This window comes from Halyomorpha halys, unplaced genomic scaffold, assembly GCF_000696795.3.
Source record: "Halyomorpha halys isolate HHAL.00 unplaced genomic scaffold, Hhal_1.1 Scaffold1035.1, whole genome shotgun sequence".
NCBI classification, from domain to species: Eukaryota; Metazoa; Arthropoda; class Insecta; order Hemiptera; family Pentatomidae; genus Halyomorpha; species Halyomorpha halys.
This window is the reverse complement of record NW_027107491.1, coordinates 639,837-652,423: the sequence shown is the minus strand read 5'-3', so window position 1 is coordinate 652,423 and position 12,587 is coordinate 639,837. Positions and strand designations below refer to the sequence as shown.

The 12,587-nt window shown below is 30.8% G+C and overlaps 1 protein-coding gene across 3 annotated transcripts in view; it reads right to left on the bottom strand.

The window, feature by feature from the left end:
- LOC106687992 (uncharacterized) overlaps nt 1-12,587 on the bottom strand; it is a 278,550-nt gene that overhangs the window by 136,458 nt on the left and 129,505 nt on the right. For 2 of the 3 annotated variants that reach the window (XM_067045859.1, XM_067045858.1), the window contains exon 2: nt 5,270-5,330. The exons of the other annotated variant lie outside the window; for it this stretch is intronic. The gene's annotated coding sequence lies outside the window, so the exon portion shown is untranslated. The remainder of the gene's footprint in view (nt 1-5,269; nt 5,331-12,587) is intronic. 3 annotated transcript variants of the gene reach the window in all.

Below are 12,587 nucleotides of genomic sequence, written 5' to 3'. Positions count from 1 at the left end.
TATTTGTATAATCGTTCATTATCTCATAGTACTATATACTTTACTTTCATTCATTCCTGTTAATTTAATTATATAGGTATCATTTTATACGATTGATTAGAGGCTAAAACATCCAAAATTTTAAGATGTTCAAAGCTTACCATCAGTTATAAAATTAAACAATGAGCACCCACTGTCACAGGGCATATTAAGCCAGAGGTAGCTCTAAAGAGAAGGGATCAGATATGCGACCCTCCCTCCCTCCTCCCCGTCATAGAGAAATCAAATAATTAACTTTCACATTACAGACGAACTAATAATTTTAGGGGGGCCCGAAATACTCCTTCCTCTGAAAGGTATACAAACTTCCGGCAGTTCATGTCCGTCAGAAATGTAGCCGTTTGGGTTGAGGGGATCTTAGGGCAACTAAAGATTTACGAATAGATAAAAGGCTAGACTATTTTGCCAGAGAATGCAAGATGGGGCTAGATAATGCACAAACCAACAGAAACGCGGGATTGTCAACTTACACTTAAACACGATTATAGTGATATTTTCGAGGTGACTAACATATTAAGTTATACTAGCTAATAATCATTAGGATTAATTGACATGTAAATGGAAAAGCGAAGCCATAAGGTGGTGACCTGACCACGCCTTCGGAGCTCAGGCATACTTTGAACTTGATAGGAATGTCAGCCATTGTAATCGAGACTGAAATAAAAGGCAGCTGGTGATTAGCTCTAACTGCTCAGTCACGCCCCTGGAGTTCATCGAAAGGCTCACCTTTTTGGCTTACCCCTTATGCCACAAAGACTATAAATGTGCCTCAAAAGAAGAATTGACCAAATTAAATCGCAAAGAACACATTGTATCTCTGCTCTGGAAGAACATATGTAATTTTTTTTTAAATTGACTTTTGTATTGGCGGGCTCATAATTATATTTACAAAATTCCTTCCTAGGCGAATTTTTTAGTTCTATAATTTCGACCTACAAACATCTACTAAATGGATTTTTAAATCCGCTGACACAATAAAGTCAATTTCACAAAGTTTACAGTTGCGGCATTTTCAGGACCATTGAATGATATTATATTGCATTTTTCTCTAGAAAATATTTTTCTCATTTACAGCTCCACAACTTTAATGTAGGATAACAGCGTTATAAGAGCAAACCGGATCAGAAGGTTAGAAATTTATCTGCTACAAGTTTTGTCAATTACAAATTTTTTCAATTAGGGTTACTGGTAAACCCTAACAGTTGTCCCCAAAAGCCATTTCACTTATTATCATATCATTTAAGATTTTCTTAACCGTATCCATGCTCATTAAGCAAATTGAATATAATCGGAGGCAGTCACATTACATTCAAAGATTTATGCAATAAAATTAATTATGTAATCTTAATTGCCGCCAGTGTATAATGCGCTTCCTGGACCTATATCTACCTGGAGACGGTAGACATGGTCCAGACCTATTCAAGAACTCCTGTTTCACTAGAATTAAGTGGATCTAACAGCACTCTTTCATTATACCATCAAAAGAACCTAGGAAGGAGACGCGGGTTAAGAAGCTATAACTCAGCGCTAACTTACCGTATCGGACTGAGTTAGTGAATGGTAGTAAGGCTCGGTGGCCCGTTGAGCTAGCAGACCGTGAAATCCCTTTTCCCTTATCCAGCATCGGAGCATCTGTCTTCGGCCCTAGCACGGTCTGTCTCATCTGTCCATGGCAAGGATTAAATGAATAATTCAGGAAAACACTCATATCGGTCAAAGCTGCATTGAAAGTAACGTCTCAATCCAAACTAGAATACCCGTATCTATTTATAACTCTGAATCTGAGAACAGGTCATCCACTTCATAGTTTTTTTTAAATATCTCTCTATGTTTTTTTCCAAAAAATTTAAAGGAATCTTCAATCAGGATCATTTGCGTAACCATTTTCTACAGTATGTACTTATTATATAGTTAATTACTACAACTACATTTCTATGTTATCAGCACCTAATAAGCAGGATTTTCCCTTTCTTGGTGTCGCTGTAAAATGAAAATGGAAAAATTAGTTGAGAATCGATCCCATAACATTGTGAATCGGCTCTTAGGTATAACCTCACCTCAACGTAACCTGCTATCATCGTCTTCAAATATTTCACCGCTGGTGATAAAAACTTTCTTTAACAGGAAGATTTATAATTAAATCCATATCAGGATGATTTTGAAAAATAAATTTGATAAAATGTAAAGGTAATGACTAAATATGAATATATTGGATTTTTGACTTTATTTAAAAAATTAATAGTTTAATTCAAATTGAATATAAGATAATTTATTTTAACTTGATTTTAATTTTCTTTTGTTTCTAGTTATTTATTTTGTTATTATGTAATGTAGTACTATTCATCTGTAAGGCATAGATGGATGTATTTATTTTATTATTTGTAATGAAGTGCGCCTGACCTAAATATCTGTTAATTAAAATATTTAAAAATCAGAATTCTCCTCAATAAAACAAAAACAACCAAATAGACACTACTCATTGAACAAAATTCAAATACATTTCAGATTCAGGAAAATACAAAGTTTTTTTAATAATGAGCAGATCATGTGATATTTATATTAACAAGTAAGAAATACAAATTTCAAAAAGTCTTGATAAGATTATAATAGTAGATTATCTGCTACCAACTCGCTCTCAAAAAATTCCAAAACTCATTTCTAACCAAAAGGGTTAATTTGGTTGCTCTACCGCGGTGTTGGTTCTAGTTTCAATCCCGAGCCGTCCCGTTCCTAAACGACATTAGGCCTTGATGCAATTTTCTGGTTTTCAATGAATCGTAATGAGGTTATTAGCGGATGCGAAGTCGCTCCTGTTAAAACATCAATTCCAATCAGGATCTCAAAGGCATTTGATTTTAGAGGCATTAATTTTCCAAGGCCTGTTTCTCTAAATTTATATACAAAAATTAGGTTTCCTTCTACTTCGGCAATGTGAATTCAATATGACGAATATATAAACCTTCTCGAAAATTAAATACGAATAAATTTTATACTAAAATAAAAGAAATATAATATTTCATTGATCTGAATTATTTTTTACTTTCACTTAACTGTTTCATAACTAAAGAGGAAAAGTCAGAGTAGACGTCAAGATTAACAATGAAAAAGGGGTACAGTACCTGTGGTTATTGTGTATCGGATTTTTAAAAATATATGGATATTTTTATTCGTAACTTTTTGAGGCAGGTATCGACAGAATGCATTTACATCGTAACCTCCCGATATGAACCCCGTTCTACCACTGCCCAGGAAATGAGGAAAGGTGTTGTGAAAGAATAAAGAAACCAGAACCAAGACTCCATTAACCACTTGATTTAGGACTTGCCAGAACGTTTTCAGTCTTCAATTAGAGCAAGGAGTAATACTGGCTACTGAATGTAATGAATGCTTTCATTTGTAAAATTTAAAGAAATGATTTCCCTTCCTTTATGACTTTTAGAAGAAAGTAGTCACTTTTGTAAAATATGAAAATGAATTTCTTTAATAAAAACATGATTTTGGAGTATTTATGTTGGAGTACTCCCCCTCCTCCCGCTTCCAGCAGACTGGTCAGGGATGAAAGGTTGGACGCACCAGAGCGGATCTCCTCAGGAGCCCGGTCCTGGTGTAGGATGTTGAATGGAAGGCCCTGTGATACACTCGATTTTGGTAATTAGAAAACTATTCCAAAGTTCGTATTTAAAATAAAGGACAGATGTTCCCTACATACTCGGATCGAGGATCAGTAAACACTATATAGTCTCCTTAATTATATGTTGGACAGTCCCTATTACTCACATTGGAATTGTATGTTTTGTCCCCATAGATTTTAATTGACTTTTTTGGATTCATTCTAATCGTACTGTTTCTCCTGGGAGTGGAGGGAAAAAATATAGCGCACTAACCGCAAAAAAGCATACAGACAAAAGCATTGATTTTCAGAGTAGATTAAAGCAAAATAAAATTTCAAAATAATTTCTCTTTGGTCGAATGAATCTTTTTTTTTATTGATAGATTTATTTATTGATAGATATTACAATCTGCCACACAGTAGTGGGCAATAGGTAATATTGATGAATGATCTCATACATACTAAAATAAAAAAAAAATAAAATAAACAAGTAAAAAAAAACAAAAAAAACAAACTGAAATAAAATAAAATAAAAAAAACTCTCTTATAATATATACAAACAAAAGAATAGACAAGTGAACATAATCAGACTCCAGTCGAATGAATCTAAATAAAATGTTTCAGGTATTAAGTAAACTATTTTTTACAGTTGTTTAGGGTAATAATAGTAGATTTTGATTAAGTACACTATTTTTCGTTTTGAACGAGTAGTTCTGATCTTGTTTCTCTGATTTTGACATTCTTGAACTCCTTAGAAGTGAATATCTTCATAAATTTAGAAAAAAAATAGAGGCCAAGATTACTAATAAAACTGTGTGGAAATGTCTATAATGTAATAAACATATCAATCGCATAAACATATCTTATAGATAAATTTAAAAAAAAAAAATAACTACATGGGTTTAAACGAAATCATGCGCCTGATCCAGTCGCCAATCCAATATGACAAAATAAATACAAAAGTATTGGCATTTATTTGGAAAAAGAGAGAGCATAATTGAAAAGTTTGAATATAGAGACTGTAAAATATTTTATTTATACATATATTGCTAGATAATATCGAACCCATAAAAGATGAAACCAATCAATATATTTTTCCCACGTTTTCTAAGCTTTATTATATTTTTTTTTTTCATTTAAAAATATATGACTTATCTAAATCTAATAGCGACGCAGAGGAATATTAGTCCTTGGATTTATTTTGTAAAATGAAATTTCTTTATATATATTAAAGATATCGGTTATAAATCATAATTTCACAAAAAATGTTGATTAGATAATTGCAGGGTTCTATTATGTTAGGAAAACACCGAAAGTAAAGGAAACTTAATCGTTATAAACTGTTTTCAAATTTTTTAAATAAATTCATCCGTATAACTAAGAATGTTAATAGTCATCATTAAGTACTTAGTGATGATTTAAGAGGATCATTAATTATTTAGTGATGCCTGGACGAGGGAATAAATACTGGTAAAGTATTCATTAGCCCGGACATGTTGTGCTCATGTTCCACGGCGTTGACTAATGTCAAAGCAGCGAGAACTAATCACAAGCGATCTGGCCAAACAATAGGCAATGAATTTCAAAACAGAATTAGTGAGGGGGAAGGCAGCGTCTTACCTTTAACTCAGGAACGAAATGCCCATCGGAACCCAAAGGCAATGGCCGAGACTTCTCACACCTGAAAACAAAAATATTAAATGAATACAAATAATCTATCAAAGCGGGTAATATAGATTTTCGCTAAATCTGCGAACTATCCAAAATTAACTTTAAGCTAAAAATTATATTTCGTTCCTCGGATAATAACAGGATGGTTACCAGACCGAGAGGCTAGGATGAAAATGTGTCCTAATAGAAGAAAGTTTTTGATCGTTCAGGCCGAAATTGTTCCTAATATAGACTCGAAATATATAAGTTTTCCACCTTAGATCAATTCTAACCAATTTCATAGCTCCACGAACTAGTCATATTTTTAAATTTTCGGTAAGCTGTTTTATATCAGAAAATTAATTCAATTTTGACTTTACTAGAGAACTTTCAATGGGTAGTTTCTCTACATGTCAGTCTACATCGCATATACTAGATGTATTTTTATGTAAATACAAGTTAAAATATAAAAAAATAAATTAAAAAAAAAATTCCTTAGATAATACAACAGGTGCCAATTAAAATTAGGTATAAGGTACACCCCTACCGAAGTTCATTTTATTTTTTAAAAAAACCTAAAACGTTCACTCATTTGTCATTGAGTGCTTGTGGAAAAAAAATTAATTAACCATGTAAATTTCCATATAAACATTGAATATTTTTGACACAGGCATTTTACTACACCTCATCGAATCACAGAACTATTTTTAAGTCAAAAAAACAAATACTGACAAACACATACCAGCCTGAAGAATATAACACCCAATTTTCGGCTGCAAATATTTTGTAAATTGGACCACCTTTTTCTGTTTAAATAACTCTCGTTATTTAATTATTACAAAATTTCTTTGATATATCCTACCAATAAACTCTTTTCGCAAGAACTTTCCATGACGGTTTGAACAAGTTGGAGCTGGAGAATGAATTAATCGGAACGCCCAATTTGTTTAGTGGAGGTATAACAGTATTCGCTATGGTAATGCACTTTAAATCTTTAACCAGAAAGGGAGGGAAATTTTTAGTTCTCGATCCTCATACCATTCTGAAGCACTGTATATCTGATATATAAAAAAAAAATTAGCATTTTTATAATTTTTTCAATTAAAAAACATTTTATTTGAAAATTCAAGTTTTGTGATTTTTATATATATCTGACTTTTATTAGAAACGAAATAAAAATCTGCTAAAAACAAAGTTCAGAAAAAAGTGGAAAACAAACGAAGTGTATCTGCGCTAATGAATCACTCTTTAATTTGCCTGATTTGTCACGTGCTATAGGTTAAACTCTCGTTCAAGTGTAACGATTTGGAACGAAGAAAAACCACGGAGACAGTATTCGCAAGATGTCCGAGCACAATAGAACCGAACTTTAGCTGAGATAATTCAATAAACATTTCCTGGATTAATTATTGGGGAATTTATTTTAATAATTGTTATTGCTGTAACAGATAATTACACCTAAATTAATAGGAAATTAATTGTCTTTTTTTTCTTAATATTTCATTTTCGTACTCCTACCAAATGTAAATAAAAAGATAAACAAACTAACACAGAACGCACATAAAACAAACAGAATTCATAACAAAGCGAAGGTAAAACATAAATACATTTTCAGGAAACCATACGCTTCTTAAGTAAAGATCCCGTGTAAAGCTGGCGGAAGAGTTTCAATCAGGAGTAGGTAAATATTAGAGAGTTGTTGATTCTCCAATCTAACATTCTTTGTTCAAATTGACTAAATATCTTAAAATTTAACTGTTTCAGCCCCCTTTATATATCTTGTATGTATTTTAAAATAAAAGATGGTGCGTTAGGAAGAAAATTATAAATTTTCATGAGTTTATATATAATTAGTTTATATATAAATAAATGTATAAATATTTAGATGAATAGCCTTCGCGTACAAATTTAAAAATTATACTGAAATCAACGAAAAACAAATTCTTAAGGTCGAATATATTTTAAAATACATTTTAATTATTATTTGAGTAAACTATTCAAAAATTTATTACATACCGTTTCTGAATCAAACTGTTTTAAAATTTTCAAAATTTTAGATTTCAAAATCATTTCACTCTATCACTCGTTATAAGAAAAAAATGCGTATTTTGGATTAAAAATTTCACTATTTTGTACATAGTAAAAGGCGCCAAAATCGATGAGCTCGGGGATGCTGCCACCAATGCGTAGTACCCTTTGAACTTAACAAAATTACACAGGTGTTAATGTTAATTGTCTAGTAAACTTGTGTTTATTATCTGTTTTCATTTAGTTCATTTAGGATAATTATTCGTCGAGTATTTTATTAACTTATTATTTTCTCATAAATGAAATTATCTTAATATACAATTAAGTACATTTAGTGAAACTCTGTTTATTTCTCTAGAGTGAGAAATAAAAAAGAAATTATAACGTGGGATATGTTTCCACGATGTACATGGTAAATTTAATGATAAATAACCAATAGACTAAGGAATTTTAATATAAATAATAATTACTTTTTGAACTAACCTGAAAAACATAGAACCTAGCTCTCTATCCTCGCTCACAGTAAAAACTTTCGTTGAAGAGTTCCCTCCCTTGAGAACTTCCCGGCTCCTCTCACTTTCATGTCCCCCACTCGTACAGGATTTTAATTAAACCAATCAAAAAATTTTTTTAACGCTTCTAATAATTATAAATTATATTTATTTATGAGGTGTAGATAGTTGACCGTAGATTAATGATTGGAGAAGTTTGTCGGGGGGTGCGGTCAGCAAAGAACAACATAAATAAACAAAACCATATTTATTTATTTTATGCCGACGTTTCGGCCTGAGTTTCAGGTTCAGTTTCATTATATTTATTTATATTTTTATCAACAAAAACTTCGATTACATACTTTTAACTCAGAATAACCAAGCTGATTTATAGGCCATGAACAAAGGGTGAGCGGTATGGGGTTCCATGCCATCGGGAAACCTTTTCTGAGCTCAGAGACTTGGTACAGCCGAATTTTTGTGGGTTTGATTCAACACATGTGAATGAGTAGTCTCTCTCCAACATGAGCATCATAAAAAATAACGTTCTTCGCTCACGGATTCTCAGTTGATGAATTCATAAATCATTTCTTCAGTCAGTGTTTAAATGGTCTAAAACAATCTGGACAAAACTCAGAAGCACAGTTAAAGATTGTGAATTATTTTCTACTTCACTTTTTATTTATTGTAATATTTTAACACAATGTATTACAGAAGTTTTTTAAAAATAATTTCAATCTATTTTCTTATAAGAAAGAAAAAAATTTTTTTTTTCCAATTATGTCAGTTATCAGAAAGGCTAAAAGAACTTAGATAAAATAAATTCACTAACTAATGATTATTCTTTATTTCGTTGAGAAATGTTCCTTTTTCGAAAGGTGTATCTCGGGAACTATTTAACGTAAAAAGATTTTATAGGACTCATATTTAAGAAAATTTACTCTTTTTCAAATGATATTTGGTTTTTTAGTGTTGTAGGTAGTTTTAAGGATAAGGAGTACCGAATGAATTTTTTTTAACGTTTTGCAACAGCCCTCATCCGTTACTTCAACTAAGGTTGGCCGACCCATCAATTTCGACTACTAACTATTCATAGTTTTCATTAAAGTAAAAAAATATTGGAGTGAAATAACTGCCTTTTTTTCCTCTTCGGCTCTTATACTAGAAGGTTGTGCTATATTATATGTAATAAGTTTCAATTTAGATTAATTTAGTTGGGTTGCAACCATTTTTCTTGGGTTGCATTTTTTACGGGTAATGTTTCCTTTTCATCCCAATCTTACTTTACTACAATTTAATAAGTAAATTTCTAATCTATATTTGAGAAGCAAATGTGTTCACTTTTGAACCAAATTATTAAAAAGTCAATATTTTCATATTGACTTTTTAATAATTTGCTCTCTCCTCTCTTTCAGATGAGTCAATTTTTGTTTTATGTTGATTTGAAACACTTATTTGAATTTTAAAATAACAAAATAAGCTTTAAAATATTTAATTTTTAAGTAAACCTTTTACTGCTAAAAAGTGGATATACAGTGTTTTTATAGAAAACTGCGAGTTTATTTGAAATTGCGTATTGTTCACTATGTTCTTAATAAAACCATTATCTAATAAATTCGTAAGAGATAAAAATAAATAAATAAATGTTAAACAAAAATAAAAAAATATATTAGAAATGCTTGAGAGTCTCGAGTCTGTAAATAACAAACCGATTAAGGTATCATCAGACCGAGAAAACATAAAATAATATTAGTACTGGCAAGATATAGCACAACTCATACCAACAGCTGAACAAGACAAGCCAAAGATAATACATCATTCCAAAACTATTCATCATACATTGAAGAAGAGGGTAACATTATCTGTAACGATTACATTTCATGTTATATCCATTTCCTTTATTAAATGTTAAACTGCTTTGGAGTGATACACTGTATACTTGATTAGATTTGTTTAGAAATGACTATATATTTAGATGAGATATATTTTAATTGCTTTTTGAGGGACTCAAGACTTTATGTTGGAATCTTCCAACATAACCCTATGTTTCACTTATTAATAATATTTAATAGTTCTTATTAATTTTAGCATTCATATTTTCAGGAAAATTGCTATATAGAATGCATCTAAAGTGATTTTAGTGCAGCCCTGTGGATTGAGGTATTGTCGATATTGACTATAATATAACTAACTCGCCCCTTTAATGCAGTTAATGTACAACATATAGATTTAACAATTACGACCAACAGTTTGGTGGATGTTTAACACACAAGGACTAACCAGGCTCTTTACAAGATATCGTTAATCCTCACGGCTATAAAGAGATTTTACAACTCAGCCACCTAGAGCATATGGTACAATGCCTCGGAAGCTACCCACAGACATGTGGAAATGGTTTACATGACCTTTCCATAAATAATAGTAAAACTCTAAAGTGCCCACCGGGCTTGAACGTTTTATGACACATAAAATTCAAGGGTTCCTATTAAAAGATATTTTTACTCTACCAAAATAATTCCAACGCCCTTCTTTTTTCCCTGTCCCATTCTTAATTTGGTAAATCCGCCCATGTTCAAACGAGGATCATATACTTTTGACAACTCGGAAGATATGGACTGGAATATAAAGCTTGATTGAAATGAAACGGGCATTACCTTTTTTATTGTTTTATTCAGAATTAATCTTTTTTTTCTGGAACACGTAGTCCTCTAAGAATAAAAAAATATTTGTAGTGTCTGTCGTATACTTGTAATGGTACAAGTTAACATAGTCTATTTTCGCACTCATTTATATAATAAAGATATATATTTAGCATTCATCAAAATGTACTTTGAAATTAAAAAAAACTTTTGATATTTTTGGTGTTAACTATTTGGAGTGTCTTTGGCACACTTGCAATATACCCTCTTCATGGATTAAATAAACATCCTTTATGGTAGTGTACATATATTCACTAATAATCATATCTTTTTTATATTACTATGTATTATTTTTATAAACTACTGTATTATCAGTTATGTATATATGTAACATTAATATTAGATGACATTATAACAAGAAAAAAATAATAAAAACTACTTTCATGATTTAAATCTGTTTCATTGTTTTTTTTTATTCGGAGACTGACATTGTTATTATTATTGCTATGACAATAATAATGTGAGCCACGACTACCAACGAAGGATCAGCGATACTTTGTAAAGGAGCACTGGTTTACGTAATGCTTTCATGGCTAAGGTAATGAATAAATATCTACCTAAGCCTGATTGGAACCCGGATTTTTAGAGTTACTTGCACACTGCCATACACACTGAGCTACCGCGCCCCCATCTTATATTGTATTCAAATGATTCGATCGATATTACATTGTAAAAATATTTTTAGAGTGCTACCATTGGGTAGTTTCACTTCATGTAACATACCGTTATGATTTCCTCAAATTTACTTAATGTATTTATGTACAGTTGTAAATATCAATAAATAAATTTAAAAAAAAAATGATTCGATCAGAATCATATAAAATCCTAAATGCTACTAACATTTTCCTGCAGCGATTACTATTTATTCACAGATAGGTCAATAATTATTTTTCCGAGAAAAAAAAGAAACTAAATAAACCCATGTTACAAATAAATTTATTTTGTTATTTGTCGTGACAAATGATAGTTATATATCATAACTACATGAATAAACAAAATGTTATACAATCTATTTCTTTTGTATGTAAATTCAGATATTAGATTTTTACTTAGCAATTTTCCCGAAATATAGATAATTATTGAGGTTTTCTCAACATGAAAAACCGTTCTTACGTTCACCATAAAATAGAATTTAAGAAAGCACAAGTCCATTTTCCTCTTAGGGACGTTACGCAGTGAACTTCATCCTCTAACTGTCTCATTCTTTATTTTTATCCGAGAACTCCTTAGACCACTGGAACCACACAGTAAGAACCACTACAGCTTTCTAAGTCAAATACTCTGATTTATCATGAGTATATTTTTTGAAAAACGTTTCTAGGAATTACTTTTATGAAAAATCTTACAGATAAAATATTTTTATGACCAAGCAACATATTTCACGGCCCATTGCAATTATATATGCGTGTGTGTCTAATTTATATCATTATAAATACAAACTTTAGAAAAATGTTAATATATGAAATACAAGATTAAACACAATATGACTCGTTTTTATATTTTACTAATAATATATATGTAGTACTATTAATCAATTTACAAAATTAATAAAAAAACCTTGGAGTTACCATAGATTAATCCATAGCTTGGAATAACGATATTTCCCTTATTACTCGAAAATTCATATCTGTCCTTAAAAACTCAAGATACGAAGTACTTCTCTGCTGAGATCCTCCTTTGATTTCCACCACATCGTAGGAGAACTATATTCTGAACACTTGATAAGTATAAAAAGATTAATAAATTGCTTCCTAGGATTCATATCTTCCACTGTTGTATCAAAGAAGAATGGCTTTCTTCTAATTTCGGACGATAGTACTTTCTTGTTCTCTTTGTATTGAAACCTTTAATAACAAAAAACCTCTATTCTTTATCTCTTTACCTTCTACTCTTCCGTGAACCAGACAAATTTCAAGCCTCAAAGTAAACTTCACTTTTAAATCCATTTTTATACAACTCCTTTGAAAAATCCGTTATCGTTTATGCTATCTCGATTTGCTATTTCTTATCTATCTCATAGCTTCGTTCATAAACAATATTTATTTCTTCATCATATCTAAGGCCAATATT